Raw genomic sequence first — 18108 nt, 5'->3', positions numbered from 1 at the left:
TAACAAATAGATGACTGAAGCCCTCAACAAGCAAAAACAGTAATCCATGGGGTAGGGGAAAATTTGATCTCCATAGTTACTAATTTAAGTATTCAAAATGTCCAATTATCAACAGAAAAAAAAAAAGAAATTGATATAAACCATCCCCATGAAAACCCAGAGTAGACAGACTAGACTAGACAGACTTTAAATTAACTGTCTTATATATACTAAAAGAATTGAAGAAAACCATGGACAAAGAACTAAAGAAATAAGAATGGCATATGAACAAATAGAGCATATCAATAAAGTGATAGAAATTATAGAAAAGGACCAAATAAGAATTCTGAAACTGAAAAGTACAACATTCGAAATAAAAAGTTCACTAGAGAAGTTCCTCATACTATCTGAGCATTAGAAGAAAGTATCAGTGAACTTGAAGATAGGACAATTAAAATTAGGGCAGAAAGGAAAAAAGAATGAAGAAAAATGATCAGAGCCTAAGGAACCAATGAGATATCATAAAACAGACCAATATACATATTATGGGAGTCCCAGAAGTGTGTGTGTGTGTGTGTGTGTGACAGAGAGAGAGGCAGAAAAAATATTTGAGGAATATTACTGAAAATCTCTCAAGTTTGAGGAAATATATGAACATACACATTCAAGAAATTTAAGGAAACTCAAGCAGAAGAAACTCAAAGAGAACCACACTGAGATACATTATAATCAAACTGTCAAAAATTAAAGACAAGGAGAAAAGCAGCAAGAGAGAAGCAACTTGTCAGGTACAAAGAACAATAAGATTAATAGCCAGTTTCTTATCAGAAACCATGGTGATCAGAAGGCAGTGGAATGATGTACTTAAAATGATGAGAGAGAAAAAACCTCTTATCCAAGAATTCTATATCTGGTGAATTATTCTTAAAATAATGAATGAGAAGTTAAGACATTCTTTTTTAAATCAAAGTATAGTTGATTTACAATGCAATATTAATTTCAGGTGTTCAACATAGTGATTCAATACTTTTAGATTATATTTCATTTAAAGTTATGAAATATTGGCAATAGTTCCTGTGCGGTAGATTACATCCTCATCTTATTTATTTTATACCTAGTAGTGTGTATCTCTTAATTCCTTTCCCCATCTTGCCCCTCCCCCCAGCTCCTCCCTACTTGTAACCATTAGTTTGTTTTCTGTGTCTGTGAGTCTGTTTCTGTTTTGTTATATTCATTCATTTGTTTTATTTTTCCAATTTCACATTAAATTGAAAACATACAGTATTTGTCCTTCTCTGTCTGACTTACTTTACTAAGTGTAATACCCTCTAGGTTCATCTGTGTTTATGCAAATGGCAAAATTTAATTTTTTATGGCTGAGTAGTATTCCATTGTGTGTGTGTGTGTCTCTGTGTGTGTGTGTGTGTGTGTGTATTTATATATATCACATCTTCATCCATTCAACTGTTGATGGACACTTAGATTGTTTTCATATCTTGGCTATTGTAAATAATGCTCCTATGAACATTGGAGTGCAAATATCTTTTTAAATTAATGTTTTCATTTTCTTCAGATATATACCCAGGAGTGGAATGGATGAATCTTAAAGTAGTTCCATTTTTAGTTTTTTGAGGAATCTTCATACTGTTTTCCACATTGGCTGCATCAATTTACTTTCCCACCAACAGTGTACAAGAGTCCACTTTTCTCCATATTCAACATTTATCATTTTTTGCCTTTTGATGAAAGCCATTCTGATAGATATGTTGTGATATCTCACTGTGGTTTGATTTGAACTTTCCTACTGATAAGTGATGTTGAGCATCTGTTCATGTGCCTGCTGGCTATCTTTATGTATTCTTGGCAAAAAATGTCTATTCAGGCAGTTTTCCTCTACTTGCTTTTAAATTGAATTATTTGTTTGCTTTTGATATTGAGTTGTTTGAGCTGTTTATATATTTTGGATATTAACCTCTTATTAGACATATTATTTGTCAATGTCTTCTATTCAATAGTTTGTCCTTTTCATTTTGTTGATGGTTGCCTTTGTTGTGCAAAAGATTTTAAGTTTATTTAGGTCCCATTTGTTTATTTCTGTTTTTATTTTCCTTACTTGAGGAGAAAGATCCAAAAAAAACATTGCTAGGACTGATGTCAAAGAATGTATTCTTATGTTTCCTTTTAGGAGTTTTAGGCCCCTGGTCTTACATCTAGCTCTTTACTCCATTTTGAGTTTATTTTTGCATATGATGTGAGAAAATATTCTAATTTTATTTTTTTACATGTAGCTGTCTAGCTTTCCCAGCACCACTTATTGAAGAGACTGCCTTTTCTCCATTGTATATTCTTGCCTCCTTTGTTGTAGACTAATTGACCATATGTGTGTGGGTTTATTTCTTGGCTCTCTATTCTGTTCCATTGATCTATTTGGTCTGTTTTTGTGTCAGTTCCACACTGTTTCAATTACTGTAGCTTGCATTTATTTATTTATTTATTTATTTATTTATTTATTTATTTATTTATTTATTTATTTATCTATCTATCTATCTATCTATCTATCTATCTATCTATCTATCTATCTATCTATCTATCTATCTATCTATCTGTCTATCTATCTATCTATTTGCAGTATAGTTGATTTACAATGTTGTGTTAGTTTCTAGTGTACAGCATTGTGCTTTATACATACATGTACATATTCTTCTTCATATTCTTTTTCATTATAAGTTATTATGAGTTACTGAATATAGTTCCCTGTGCTATATAGGACCTTGCTTATTATGTATTCTGTATATGGTAGTTTGTATCTGCTAATCCCAAACTTCCAATTTGTCCCTCCCCCACTTCCCCTTTGGTAACTATAAGTTTGTTTTCTGTGACTGAGTCTTTTTCTGTTTTGTGTCATTGTTTTAGGTTCTACATACAAGTGATATTATCTGATATTTGTCTTCCTCTGTCTGACTTACTTCATTTAGCATGATACTCTCTAGGTCCATCCATGTTGTTGCAAGAGGCATGACTTCACTCTTTTTTATGGCTGAGTAGTATTCCATTGTGTGTGTGTATGTGTGTGTGTGTGTGTGTATACCTTCTATATACAGAATACCACATCTTCTTTATCCAGTCATCTGTCAATGGACATTTAGGTTGTTACCAAGTCTTAGCTTTTGTAAATAGTGCTGCTGTGAACATTGGGGTGCATGTGTCTTTTCAAGGTGTAGCTTTCTCCAGCTATATGCCCAGGATTGGGATTGCTGGATCATATGATAAGCCTATTTTCAGTTTTGAAAGGAATCTACATACTATTCTCCATAGTGGCTGCACCAATTTACATTCCCACCAGCAGTATAGGAGGGTTCCTTTTTCTCCACATGCTCTCCAGCTATTATTATTTGTAGACCTTTTAATGATGGCCATTCTGACTGTTGTGAGGTGATATCTCATTATACTTTTGATGTGCATTTCTCTAATGATTAGCGATATTGAGCATCTTTTCTTGGCCATCCTTTGGCCATTTGTCTGTCTTCACTGGAGAAATGTCTGTTTAGATCTTCTGCCCATTTTTTGATTGGGTTGTTTGTTTGTTTTTTTGTTATTGGGTTGTGTGAGCTGTTTCTGATTGCTGTGGCCTTGTGATATTCTTAGATAAACAAAATATAAGAGTTTGTTCCTAGTAGACTTGCCCTGCAAGAAATGCTAAAAGAGTACTTCAGGTTGAAATGAAAGGATACTAGAAGATAAATCAAAGCTGCATGAAGAAATAAAAGTCTTCAGTAAAGTTAACTAATTATAATAGGACCATAAAACAACTCTAAATAAATTTTAAAAAGACTGAAACCTTAAAAGTATTTTTCTCCAATGACACTGGAATAAAGCTACAAGTCAAAAAATGAGGGAAAACCAGACAATAGGTAAATACATGGAACTTAAACAACAGCCTCTTAAACATAAATACATGGAAATTAAACAACACACTCTTTTTTCCATTTTAACATCTTTTTATTGAGTAATAGTCATTTTACAATGTTGTGTCAAATTCCAGTGTACTGCACAATTTTTCAGCTATACATGAACATACATATACTCATTGTCACTTTTTTTTTCACTGTGAGCTACCACAAGATCCTGTATACACTTCCCTGTGCTATACAGTATAATCTTGTCCATCTATTCTACATTTTAAAATCCCAGTCTGTCCTTTCCCACCCTCTGCCCTCTTGGCAACCACAAGTTTGCACTCTATGTCTATGAGTCTGTTTCTGTTTTGTATTTATGTGTTTTTGTTTTTGTTTTTTAGATTCCACATATGAGCGATCTCATATGGTATTTTTCTTTCTCTTTCTGGCTTACTTCACTTAGAATGACATTCTCCAGGAACATCCATGTTGCTGCAAATGGCGTTATGTTGTCGGTTTTTGTGGCTGAATAGTATTCCATTGTATAAATATACCACTTCTTCTTTATCCAGTCATCTGTTGATGGACATTTAGGCTATTTCCATGTCTTGTCTATTGTAAATAGTGCTGCTATGAACATTGGGGTGCAGCTGTCATTTTAAAGTACGGTTCCTTATGGATATATGCCCAGGAGTGGGATTCCTGGGTCATATGGTAAGTCTATTCCTAGTCTTTTGAGGAATTTCCGTATTGTTTTCCACAGTGTCTTTTCTTGCTTCCTTCTCCCACTCTTAATGATTTAGATGTCTTCTTTTACAATTTTGTGTTTATTCTATTGTAATTCATGGTAGTTTTCACCTTTCCTTTTATGAGTTTCTCATTTCTGTAGCATCCTGCTTCTTTTCTATTTAGAGTAGACCTGTCAATATTTCTTTTAGCGTGGGTTTAGTGTTGCTAAACTCTTTTAGTTTTTGCTTGTCTGTGAAGTTCTTTATCTCTCCTTCTATTCTAAAGGATAGCCTTGCTGGATAGAGTATCCTAGGCTGCATCTTTTTTTCATTCAGGACTTTGAGTATATTTTGCCACTCCCTTCTGGCCTGTAGTGTTTGTGTAGAGAAATCAGCTGAAAACCTTATGGGGATTCCCTTGTAACTTACTCTTTGTTTTTCTCTTGCTTTCTTTAGGATCATTTCTTTATCCTTGACTCTGGCCATCTTGATTATGATATGTCTTGGTGTGGGTCTGTTTGGGTTCTTCCTGTTTGGGACTCTCTGAGCCTCCTGTACTTGGATATCTGATTCCTTTAGGTCTGAGAAGTTTTCAGTCACAATTTCTTCAAATACCTTTTCAATCCCCTTTGTTCTTTCTTCCCCTTCTGGAACCCCTATTATGTGTAGATTGGCATACTTTATATTATCCCATAGGTCCCTTATGTTGTTTTCATTGTTTTTCATTTGTTTTTCTCACAGCTGTTCTGATTGGGTGCTTTCTGTTGTCCTGTCTTCTAGGTCACTTATTCATTCCTCTGCAATATCTAGTCTGCTTTGCACAGCCTTTAGGTCAGCTCTCATCTCAGCAAATGAGTTTACTAATTCTACTTGGTTCTTCTTTATAGCTTCTATTTCATTTTTGACATATTTTATAATCTCTAAACACTATTTCTTTTAGTTCTTTCAGTACTATGATCACTCCTTTTTTGAAATCTTGATCTAGTAGGCCATCAATGTCTATTTCCTTGATCGTGCTTTCAGGGGATTTCTTTTGATCTTTTAATTGGAAGTGGTTCCTCTGCTTCTTCATATTGCTCATATCTCTCTGGCACTGTGGCTGGTGGGCGGGTGGGTCACTCCACCTCCCAATGCCACAGTCAGATGCTGCACTTAGGCAAGGCAGGTGGGTGGATCATGCCCCCTCCCAGCACCATGGTCAGGTGCTGCGTTCCTGCCAGGAGGGCAGGTGGCTGCTGGCCCTCTCCTGGCGCCGGTCACTCCACTGCTCTGTGAAGCTGTCCGCTCTGCCTCGGGTCGGCACTCCGTAGGCGGGCTCGGAGAAGACCGCGGAACAGCCTGCTCCTGCTCTGTGCCAAATCTCGGCTCCTTGTTTGTCTTGGCAGCACAAGGTCTCTGGGGTGCCAGGGCAGAAAGATCCTATCTGCCTCTGGCTGTAAACAAGTCTCAGTCCTGCCTAGGAGGTTGTGGAGCCCCCGGTTGTGGATTCAGTTCTCTGCCCCGCCCCCGCCCCCACCTGGGCGCTATGCACAGGCGGAGATGGAGGCTGTGGCTGCGCTCCACCTCTCTTCTCGAGAGAAGCTCCAGTAATGGTGCTGCAGGTCTGAGGAGACAAAGGCTATGGTGCCCCTCCCCCTAAGGTGCATCAGCCTTGTTGCTTTGTTTTCTTCACAATTTATAGGGGACCAAGGTTGTTCTGCTCTGTATCCCCTCCCAGCCATGGTGCACAGCCCCCTGCAGTCCCCTGGGGCTGCCTCAGTGCAGCTGTCCCTGTTCTCTGCCCAGCTCAGGCAGCCTATCCTGGACCCAGCTGCCAGCTTGCATCTTGGGCTAGGTGTCACGAGGACCCCTTGTGCCCATTTAACTTAGTTCTGTCAGTCAAGGGGTGCTCGGGGAAGATCTGAGCCTCAGAGGCTCCCTCTCCAACCCTTTGGCCTCTCCATTGGAGGGGGGAGACCCAGTGAATGAGCACCAGTCCTCCTTTGCTGCTCCTTCCCTGCGGGACCCATCCTGCACTGTTTTGCTTTTTCTTCTTTCTTTTTTCCTTTTCTCCTACCAGATTTTTGGTGTCTTTGTCTTTCAAAGAGGGCGATGTTCTGTCGGAGTTCGGCAGGTGCTCTGGTTGGCTGAATGGGTCCGTAGATATGAGTTTTGGTGTATTTGTGGGAGAGGGTGAGCTACGAGCATCCTTCTACTCCACCATTTTGCTTCTCTATCAAACAACACACTCTTAAACAATCAATGTGTCAAAGAAGATATCACTACAGAAATTATAAAATACTTTGAGATGAATGAAAACAAAAGCACAACATACAAAAACTTATAGAATGCAGTGAAAGTATATATATAGAACTCAGATGAAAATTTTTAGCTATAAATGCATACATTAAAAAAGAAGAAAGATCTAAAATCACCAACTTTACTTTATGCCTCAAGAAACAACCAAAACAAAAAAAACTAAACCCAAAGCCAGCAGAAGAAATTGGATAATAAAAATTAGAATAGAGCTAAATGAAGAGAGAAAATAAGGAAAATCAATAAAACCAAAAGTTGTTTCTTTGAAAAGATCAACAAAATTGCCAGACCTTCGGTTAGACTAAGGAAAAAAGAGGGAAGACATAAATAACTAAAATCAGAAATTAAAGTAGGGTCATTGTACCAGCATTACAGAATGTAAAAGGATTATAAGAGAATACCATGAATAATTATATGCCAACAAATTAGGTAAACGAAATGAAACGGACTCACTCCTGGAAACACACAAATTGCCAAAACAGACTCAAGAGGAAATAGAAAACCTCAGCAGATTGTAATGAGCAAAGAGATTGCACTGGTCATCAAAAACCTCTCAACAAAGACAGGTTGGCTTCACTGGTGAATTCTATAATTTTTTAAAAAAAGTTAACATCAATCGTCCTCAAACTCTTAAAAAAATAGAGGAGTGGAGAATACGCCTGTATTAGTTAACTTGGGATGCTGTAACAAGTTATAACCAACTGAGTGGCTTACACAGCAGTTCCTTATTTAATCGCATTTCTAGAGGCTAGAAGTCTGAGATCAAAGTGCCCCCAAGAGTGGTTTCTTGTGAGAGCATTCTTCTTGGCTTGCAGACTGCAGCCTTCTTTTTCTTTATTATTTTTTTTGACAGCCATCTTCTTGCAGTGTCCTCAAAAGTGATTTCTCCTCTCTGGGGTCTCTTCCTCTTCTTATAAGGACACCAGTTCTATTGGATTAGGACCTCACCCTTATAACCTCATTTAACCTTAGTTACATTTTTAAAGGCTCTATTTCCAGATACAGTTACATTGAAGGTTAGGGCTTCAATGTATGAATTTTGGAGGATGGATACAATTCAATCCTTAACGTCTTCCTAACACATTCTGTGAGATTCTGATACCCAAGCTGGACAAATACCTCTAGAAAACTATAGACCAATAGGCCTTATGAATATGGACACAACCCCTCCCTGCCAAAAAACTAGCAAACTAAATCCAACAGTACATTAAAAGGATTGTACACTCCATGTCCCAGAGTGCAATGGTGGCTCAACACAGGAAATTAATCAATGTAAAATACCACATTAACAAAATGAAGGAAGAAAAAAAAACATGTATCTCAATGGATGCAATTGAAGAAAATCAACACCTTTTCATGATAAAAATACTCAGCAAAGTAGGAATAGAAGGATCTTCCTTCACATGATAAAAGGTGTTTATGAAAAACTCACAGCAAACATCACATTCAATTGGTGAAAGATTGAAAGCTTTTCCTCTGAGATCAGGAGCAAGACAAGAATACCCACATCTGCCAGTTCTAGGTGACATTGTACTGAAAGTCCTAGCTGGGGTATTTGGACAGATAAAGAAAAGAAAATCACTCAGATTGGAAAAGAAGATGAGAAAGCACCCTTATTTGCAGATGACATAATTCTAGACATAGAAAACCCCAAAGCATCCACAAAATAACTCCTAGAAATAATAAATTCTGCAAAGTCGCAGGGTACAAGGTCAACACACAAACGTCAGTTGTGATTTTACATACCAGCAGTGAACAAGATAACAATTCAAGTTACTACAGCACCCCAAATGAGATGGCCATATGAATTCAACCAAGGAGGTGAAAGAATTGCACAGTGAAACTGTAAATCATGCTGAAAGTGGTTGAAAAGGTTCTAATTAAATAAAAACACACCCCATGGATTGCCATAGATTGGAAGACAATGTTGCTAAGAGGGCAATGCTCCTCAAAGCATCACCCTATCAAAATTCTGATAACCTTCTTTTTTGCACAAATGGACGCTAAGTGAGAGAGGTGATGAGACACCTCGTGTCTTTTCCCTCCTGCTCCACTGTTTTGGGAATCCCCACCGCCACCCTCTGCTGGCCCACTGGGTGCTGTACTCCCTGCTGGGAAGCCCTCTTTGCTGGTGCTTCCTGCCCAGGGGTACCTCTTCTGGGCTCGCCATCCGGTGCTGAACTGCTGCTTCTCAAAGTCTCATCACTGGGCCAGGGCAGCTTCTGGGATGAGGGGCAGTTCTCAAACACTGATCCCCTGGGCCCTTGCCACTGGCTTTGACACCAGGTCTTAATGGAGATGAGCCTTTCCCCAGGGTAATGCAGTTCTGAATCTAAGCAGGTGGCCCTCATTTCACGTCTCAGGGAGCAGAGGTGGGTCCATTCCACCCTCTTCCCAAGTCCTGGGTTTGTGTGCAGATTGATCCATCACCCGCTTGCAAACCGATTCCAGTGGGTCCTGAAAGTGTCAGCTGTGCCTCCATGCCCCGCTGCTCCACTTCATGAAAAAGTGATGCTATTCTGAAGGGCAGTAACCCAGCTGCTATAGACTGAAATAAACCTAATGCAGAGCACCACACGTGCGTATTCCTGCTCATCCATACACGCAGGAAAACACCAGTGAAGCAGGATAATAGACACTTCTTTTTCTTTGTGTTTTCCTGCATTTTTTGTTTTCAGAATTGGGACCTACCCTTTTGGGTAAGGTAAGATATGTTATAAAAATGTTGGGGTGGGGTCGGGGGAACCTTTTCCTTTTACAGTGCCCAGCACAGGGCAGGGCATGTGCCAAGGGCCTGCAGGTGCATTTTAATTAATTAATTGATGGATTAATTGATTAATTAATTAAATTTTTAAATGGAGGGACCGGGGATGGAACCCAGGACCCCATACATGCTAAGCACATGCTCTGCCACTGAGCTATACTCTCCCCACTGCTAGTGCATTTTATTTTATTATTTTATTTAAATTAAAAATTTTTTTTAATTTATTGGGGGGCAGGTAATTAGGTGTTTTGAAAATTTATTTTTATTTTAATAAGTGTACTGAGGATTGAACCCAGGACCTTCTGCATGCTAAGCATGCACTCTACCACTGAGCTATACCCTCTCCCATGGTGCACTTTAGATTTAGATAAGACTATGAAACACTAAAGGAAGACTCCAGGCTTGAAGGCCCTGAAACAAAACAAGACCTCCCATCTCCGCCCCATCAGACAAGAACAAAGCCCTGGAGGAATCCTGTCCCTTCCAGCCTTCCCCCCACCAGCTGCCACCCCTCCGAAATGTCGCAGTGGCCTTGGAGTGGGAGAGGTGGGCGTGGAAGGAGGAGCAGCCCTTGAAAGGCCTGGTGGGGCCACGTTCTGCTTTCCTGGGTACCATCGGATGGTCCTCAGGGCCCGAGCTGCGGCCAGTGGGCCAGAGTGGGCCCTTCATCGTGGCCTCTCCATTCCCACCTGCCTCCTTTTCACCCGCCGGGGCCTCAGGGCTCTCTCTCCCTGAGCCTACGAAAGCTTTGCCTTCATCGGCTCTTCCTCCTGGAGCCTCCTGTGGGTCAGGCTTTCCCGGCCTCAGGCTCTGCTGGCTCCAGTCTTTTCTGAGAAATCACTCAAGGCCGTTCCACCTGGAGTAGCGCCTTCCCCGGGGAGCGTGTCATCTTAGCGTGATGACTTGGCTCCCTGTCTAAGAGTCTCAGGAGGGCAAAGACACGTCTGCCCCGACGCCTGCTGAATCCTGCTGGTGAGGAAAGGCCTGAAGCTGGGTCCCCACCTGTGCCTCCCACACCTGTCCCATCTTTGACGTGGCCCAAAGAATATCCATGTCACCCCCATTTCCAGGACCCGGTATGCACCCCCGACCACACTTGGCACCCCCAGGACCTCAGCTTTCCTTACCTGTGAGCCCTTCTGCCTCTGCTCCCTGGGCAAACTGTGATTCAGGACTTAAGGCATCTGTATGCTGGACTGCTGGCCTCTCTGATTGGCCAGAGTGCTCCCTGAGAGCACAGGTACCTTATCCAGAGAGGGCGGGCGGGCTCAGAGAAGGTGGCCCGGGATGCTGGAGGACTGAGGGCCTTGGCCCAGTGAAGTTTTTCCGGGGAGTAACTGCTCCTCCCTCCCCCTCCCCCTCCCTTCCCCTCCCCCTCCTCTCTCTCTGCTTTCCATTTTGTCTGTTTTCCTCTCCCCGTGTGCACAGAGCCAATCTAGCTTAGGGAAAACAAGCTGTCGTTTTAGTGGGATTTTTTATACCTCGTTCCCCCCACAGCTGCTGTGTTCCCAGATGTTCATTACTGCCGAATTAGAGGAGGCTGTTAACGACACTAGGGGCTGACAGAATACAAATTGATTTTCAAAAGTTATGCTGATTGTTTAGACAGGTTTCTTGTGCTAAGCAAAACGGGAGTAAAAAAAAAAAAAAAACTTACCAAAAACAAAACCCCATGCCTCGTGATGCCACTATATGGTCTTTGAGCCAAGGGGCCTGGGCCACATGTGAATCAAATGACAAAGAAATTACAGTGACTGGAGAAGCTGGGGAGGCAATGCGGCCCTGAGATGCTTTGTAGCTTCTGGCTTTTGCTGTGGGGTGCAGCAGGCGTGTGATCCAGGAGTCAGAGGGGCCTGGTTCCAATCTCCGCCTTGCCATTTACTTGGCGTGTGTGATTTGGGGAAAGTTGTTAACCCTGGCACACACCTGCAAAATTCGGACAACAGTATGGAGATGCCTCCTAGGTGGTTATGGGCATCAGACAAGACAGATGCATCACACTGGAAAGGCCTGACAAGCTTGGGAGTGATGGGCAGACGTGGCTACACGGCAATGAACTACATCAGCCTTCCTAAGAAGGAAGGGTGGAAGCTCCTTGCTCTGCACAAGAATCTGGGGCTTTGCCTGCTTTCAGACACCAAGGGAGAGAAAGCTGGGGGACCAATCAAGCCAGAGACGCTGTGGTTCCTGTTGCTGCCACTTGGTGGCACTGTTGCACACAAGCCCTGCACAGCCCAGTGGCTGCTACGGTGGGGGCCTCCTGCTCCAGGGCCCACTTGCACAGGCTCTACTGCACCCACTCTGGGCTGCAGGGCTGTGATGTCTTCCTTTCCCTCCTTCCTTTCCCCCAGGCTCCTTCCCTGGAGATTGTTCAACACAGAAAACAAAAGGGCCTCTTACAGCTTTTCCTGGGGCAAGGATGCTTCACGGATGTCCTAACCGGGGAGGGACCACTCCTGTGGTTTCCCCAGAAAACAAAAACGGACTGCAAGGTGACTTATCTCTACTCCTAGACACGTAAGAAGGTGTTCTGGCTTTAACATTTCTTGCTCATCAGCACCTCACACGTGCAGATCACCGCGCTGGAGTGATGGTTTGTGGTACTTGATCAGCCGGTGTGAGTTGCTCCCTTTCCCGTCCTCCCAGGTGGGTCAGCAGATTGCAGGCTGCATCAGAGGGCCTGGCAGGGGGTCTTGGTATGCAGGATATTTATCTGCTGACCACTCTGTAGCCCTTACTCCTGGGAGTCCGTGGGGCAGCAGATGGAGGAGACCAGATCTGGACAAGATGATTGTTTCCCGTCTGCGTGGAGCCTGCCTTGTTAGGGCCTGGAGACTGAGCGTGGATGTGTGCTGGCCGGATGTGGGCTCGGCACACTCGCTGTACCTGGACAGAGGGCTCTCTGTGACCTGGCATGGGGAATCTCAAGTTGGCCCGGGAAGAGCCCTGACGTCCTTCCTGAGCAGTTACTGGTGGGACAGGGCCCCGGATCTGGGACCACAGCCAGAGTTCCAGCCCTGCCACAGGTCAACCAGGGCAAGTCTCTTCCCTGCTCAGGGCTGTGTCTTCCCGAAGACCGATGGGAGCGCCCAGATGTTGGGGCAGGGGCGCTCGAGATTGTTCTTGTCAAATCCCCTCCTGCTCTGACCACCCTCCACCACCTGCTCAGGGTGGAAGCCAAGGCCTTGAAGTCATTTCTTTTCTCCTGAGGCTCTGGTGAAAGGAAAAAATGGAAGTAAGGAACTTCACAAAGCTTTGAAAGGAGAACAGACAGGAGGAGGGAGTTTCAGTAAGGTCACATTTTAGGTCACCAGTCAGAGAAGCATCTCCAGGGATCAGGCTCTGAAATGGCTCTGTCCTCACGTGGAGAAGCCTCACAGCTCACCGCCTGGGCTGGGCTGCTGTGGGCTGCTGGCCGGGCAGACCGGATGGCCCAGAGTTTCCCTTGTATCCTGCCTCATCTTACGTGAAAGTCCGTAATGTGTCCAGCTCTGTGATTGGTGCTTTGGGGATGGGGTCACAAGGTCAAGGGCAGGAGGAACCCACAGCATGCGTGGTGATGGGTGTGGAGGAGGCTGGGATCCCAGAGGCTGGGGCAGGACCGGAGATGCTGGGTGAGAGGGAAGACGAGGATGTGGCTGCGGGCGGCCTGGGTGTGGGAAAGTGATGGCTGTACCCGGTGGGCATGAAGGCCAGCGAGGCGGTCACCTGGTTTGAAGCCAGCAGCTTGCTTAGGGGAGGAGGAAGAGAGGACCAGAGGGAGCAGGAGGGGAGACCCTCTTCCCAGGAACTCTCTGCCCACCTTTTGTCTGGCTAACTTTCCAGTCTCAGATTAATTGGTACCTCCGTAGGCAAGTCTTCACTGGTCCCCTGTCCCAGACTCGGTTAGGTCCCCTGGGAATAAAGTCTTTCAGCCCCATGTGCTTTTCATCACAATTCTTACTAGTAACTACTTGTGTATTTATCTGTTTGCCGTCTGTGATCGGGCAGGGCACCCGCGTGGGGTCTTGCCTACCTGGGATGTTTACTGAGCATTTGCACCTGCCTCCGGGTGGAGATCCGGAGTTCTGTGTCTGTCTGAGGAGGTGCTGGCAAGGGATGTGAATTGCCCTCCCAGGGTGGTCCCTTGGTGAACCTGTAAGGTCGTCCCCCTTCTGGTCTCAGTTTGCTCTGAGAAAACAAAACAAATGATTCAAGCAAACGATCTCCGAGTTTCCTTCCAGCTCTGAATGTCTATGCATCACAGCCGAGCCACGCCTGCGAGAGGTTGCAGAGCCCCGGGGTCTCAGCTGGCCTCCGCTGGCTCCCTTCTCTCGCTTTCCACCTGTTTCCTGCCTTCCGCCCTGCCAGGACTGGGAACCCATGCTGGCTGCACTGCGGCTGGAAAGCACCTGCGGCTTCGTGGGAAGATCTGTTGCCTCAAGACACTGGTGGTGGTGGGTTTTCAGTTGAGCTGCTCTCGAGGTGTCACGTTGTTCCTGACTTGTGCAGCTGGCTCTGGGCCGCACAGTTCCTCATTCTGGGGGCGATGTCTCTCTGTGGAAGGATGTGGTTGGGGAGATTAGTGGGTGGGTGGTCACGCTGTCCACAGACGCTCCCCGGCCGTTAGGGGAGATGACTGATACGGTGCTGGAAGGCGGAAAGTGATACCTCTTGATCATGCACACATGACGGATGATTGCGTTTCCTGCGAACAGGGGTGGTGACTTCCATGGACATTTATGTTAGAGTGAACCCTAACCGGGTTTTGCAGGTGGTTTTCTGTGTCTGTGTGGAATGTTCTGGCCTCAGTGCAGATGACAGAACTATTCTTTTCTCATAACTGTTGTCTTGGCAAAGGGCTGCAGTGCGGAGATACCCAGAGGGGAGAAGGGGCGTGTCCTCACAGCATCCTGGCCACACCCATTCAAGAGACGCTGACTCCTTTGAGTGTTTGCACCCAGCCAGACGGGCCTTGGGGAGTCCAGCCTGGATCCTACCTCTGCATTTGCAGGGCCCTAGACTAGCCTGAGTGGAAGCTGGTTTGGCCCTGGGCAAGGGCTGGCTGTGCATTTAGAGGTGTCTGGTGTTGGCCTGGGTGCAGAGTAGGCCTTTGTCTTTTTCTTTTTCTTTTAATAGAAGTATAGTCAGTTTACAATGTTGTGTTAATTTCTGGTGTACAGCAGAGTGATTCAGTCATACATACATATGTATACTTTTTCATCTTCTTTTTCGTTATAGGCTATTACAAGCTATTGACTGTAGTTCCCTGTTCCATACAGGAGGACCTTGTTTATCTCTTTTATGTATAGTAGTGTGTATCTGCAAATCCTGAACTCCCAGTTTATCCCTCCCCACCCACTATCGTCCCTGGTAACCATAAGTTTGTTTTCTATGTCCCAGAGTAGGCCTTTGGACAAGCTAATTCCCACATCATCCGGACGCCTTCTGGGGAGGGACCATCACACCCCACCTCACGGAGCTCCCAGGCCACACCAGCTGGTGGGGGCACTGTGAAGGGGCAGGGGCCCAACAGAAAGGGCACTGAACATGGTACAAGTCTCTCTCGCTCCCTGTCCTGGCCCCGCTTCTCCCTCCTGTCCTGCTGTGGGTCCCTGCTCCTTGGAGGGCCTGAGCCAAGCTGAGCTCTGAATAAGCTCCCATGGAACACACCTGTCCCCAAAACGTCCCCTCTGTGGGGAGGAAAGGGCGCCGGGTGCCTGCAAGCACGCTGGCAGGCCTGTTTTGGGCTGGGCAGCAGGCATGCATTGTTGGGGTGTGGTGAGTCTCTAAATCCCCAAAAAGGCAAGGGTGGGGGGTGAGGGGACCAGTGGCCTTTCATGTGGTGCAGGCTTTATTCTCAGTTCACGAGGCATCTCTGAAGGATGAGGATTAATTCCCTTGAGCGGTCTGGGCAAGGGGCTGTTACACTGACACTGGCCAGGGAAGGGTCTAAGTGTCCCCTCTGCCAGGCCCCGGGCTTGTCGGCCCTCTGCCCCTCTCTCCTCTGGGGCTGCGCCCACTCCAATCCCTCCCCTGCTGGAGGGCCCGGGACGCGAAGGGGTCTCACCATACCGTCCTCCTGGACTCAGCCCAGGGGCTCTACTGTTTGTCCCTGAAGCCTGCTGGCCCCTTGGCACACAGGGCCAGGTGGCTTCCTGGCTAGGCTTGGCAGAGCCGAGTCCTGGGGGCTGCAGAGAACTCCTCAGGTGTCTGTCTGTGCACGTGTTGTGTCCTCAGAGGGCCCTCGCTTCCCTGCTAACCATGCCCCCCCCCTCCCAGCAGCACCCAGCATCCTGTGAGTGCCGGCCCCCTCCCCACCGGACCTGCCTCTGTCTTTTGTCCCTGTAAGCAGGTGTCTGCTGGCCACCCAGCCCCAAGCAGGGTGCCTGGCACGTAGTGAGCGCATTGCAAGAGCAGGAATTCCACCCAGCAACTTGCAGGGGGAGGCGGGAAGGATGGGAGGAGGGGTAGAGGGTGTCCTGGCAAAGCCAAGCAGCCCCAGGACATCCACAGCCATGTCCCTCATCCTGCAGTGGGAGCTTGGCCGACTCCCTGGAGAAGAGCTGCAGGGTCCCTCCCACCCCCACCCCCCAACCTCACCAGGTCCGATTCTCTGCTCTCAGGGGACGTGGGCGGGTCTCCTTTCTTGGGCCGGAGGTGCCCAGCCCAACCTCCTCACTGGGGTCCTCCCCGTGCTCGGGCCTGGTGACCTGGACAGGACCACAGACGGGGGACCCCAGGGTGCCCCTGCTTCTCAGCATGAAAGCTGGGCAACTCCATCCTCCACCCCGCCCTGCCTGCCTGACGTCCTGCTTCCCGTCCAGGTAGAAGAGGGGAGTTTTGTGATCACTGACCCCCATTCACCAAAGGAGGAGGTGGGGGAGCAGGGGGGCTGTCGGCGCCTGACACTCCAGCTGGGCGCGCTTGTCCCTTCCTCCCATCTGGGTGTTTCTGCTGTGGGTCTGTCTGAGTGTCCCCAGTGGGCGCCAGTACGGAGTGATCACAAGTGTGGGCTTTGGTTCGGGTGCAATTCTGAGCCCTTTGCTTAGTAGCTATTGATCTAGGGCAAGTTAGTTCACCTCCCCAAGCTTTCATTCTCTTTTAATCTACAAAATCGGCACACTAAGGGTGTTTGACCTTGAAGGTGCCTTGAGCGTTAAACAAGATAAGGGCCTCCGCTCAGGCTGGTGAGTGGCAGCTGCTGTCCCCCTGATGCTCCCTGCTGAGGCCCCTCTCCTCCCGGGGAGGCTGGGTTTAGAGGAAGGACTAAGTGGCTATTAAATGAGGTCCTGGGAGAGACTGAAACCCCCCTCCCTGGGCTGCATTTCGAAGCCCCAGTTCTTCCATTAAGATACTGTCTTCTAATTAAGAGAGCAATTTGCAAACTGTTCCTGAAACTATGTTTAAAACTGTGCCCTAAGCTTCCTTGAAGATGCTGCGGGACCAGCTTGGGGACAAAAGGGTGTAGGGTGGGCTCTGGACCTTTCCCCCGAATGCGTGCCACTTTGCTTCTGTGAGTGCCACATAAGATTTCTTCAGAATACATGGCACATTGTTAAAAAAAAAAAAGCTTGAAAGTGAACATTTCCGTAATACAATTTTGTAAAATGTTTGACCACCACTGTCTGTAAAAGGCACCATCATCATCTTCACTATCTGAAACTGATAAGAACAGATCCTGCACTTGATCTTAGCCAAACATAGAGACACGATCATCATTTAAGAAATAAAGTTATATAGAATGTTCCCACAGATCAAGCAGTCTTCTAAATTCTAGGGACATAAAAAGGCCTAAAAACATAGTCCCTGCCATCAAGGAGGGTCACTGGCAAGTTCTCATAAAAGTTGCTTTCACTCACATCTGTGTGTTCACCAAAGTCCAGGGGGTTGCAGATGAAGAAAGTGAGGCTGAGCTTCTAGAAAGTGTCAACACCACCAACTAGTGGAACTTGGCCCTGCGCTGCACCCCCTGCCCCCCGCAATCTTCTTCCCACTTGAAGTCATACCACCACACCTACAGGTTCTAGTGTCAGTGCACACACACACACACACATGCACACACGCACGCACTTACCTTCCCCTCTCACTCTCCGTTGCCCGAATCCTGTCCCCAGGCAGGGACAATGCAGGTGCTCTGCGATGGTGGCCCTGAAGCTTAACCCCACCCCTAAATCAAGGCCTTATCTGCTTTATTTCAATATCTGTCTTAATGCAAGAGATTTGCAGGCAGAGAAAGCAAGCTAGTTTTGTTGCTGTGTCCACATCTGCTATTATGGGATGATGTAGCCTTCTTGGTGTGATTGTGAATGAAGGTGCCCTGCAATGGCACTGGGGCCCCCGTGTCCCTGGGGATGGGACTCCGTCCTTCCCTGGCCAGGTCTGGGTCCTGCTGGTGGTCTGTTCTAGGCTCAGCTGCTAAGCACACAAAGGATCTGAGCCCTGGGTCAGAAAAAGCACCCCCAGC

The 18108-nt window shown here is 46.1% G+C and overlaps 1 long non-coding RNA gene across 1 annotated transcript; it reads right to left on the bottom strand.

The window, feature by feature from the left end:
• Positions 1–11544: 11544 nt before the first annotated feature.
• Positions 11545–17737, bottom strand: LOC140696551 (uncharacterized). The gene is made up of 3 exons (XR_012073012.1): positions 17719–17737; positions 13678–13832; positions 11545–12875 (listed from the first exon to the last, which is right to left on the bottom strand). It is a non-coding gene; the product is annotated as an uncharacterized lncRNA (long non-coding RNA).
• Between the last annotated feature and the right edge of the window lie 371 nt (positions 17738–18108).

The sequence above is a fragment of the Vicugna pacos genome, chromosome 5 (genome assembly GCF_048564905.1).
Source record: "Vicugna pacos chromosome 5, VicPac4, whole genome shotgun sequence".
In the NCBI taxonomy this organism is placed as follows: domain Eukaryota; kingdom Metazoa; phylum Chordata; class Mammalia; order Artiodactyla; family Camelidae; genus Vicugna; species Vicugna pacos.
The sequence above is the reverse complement of the archived record's forward strand: the minus strand, read 5'-3'. Positions and strand labels throughout refer to the sequence as shown.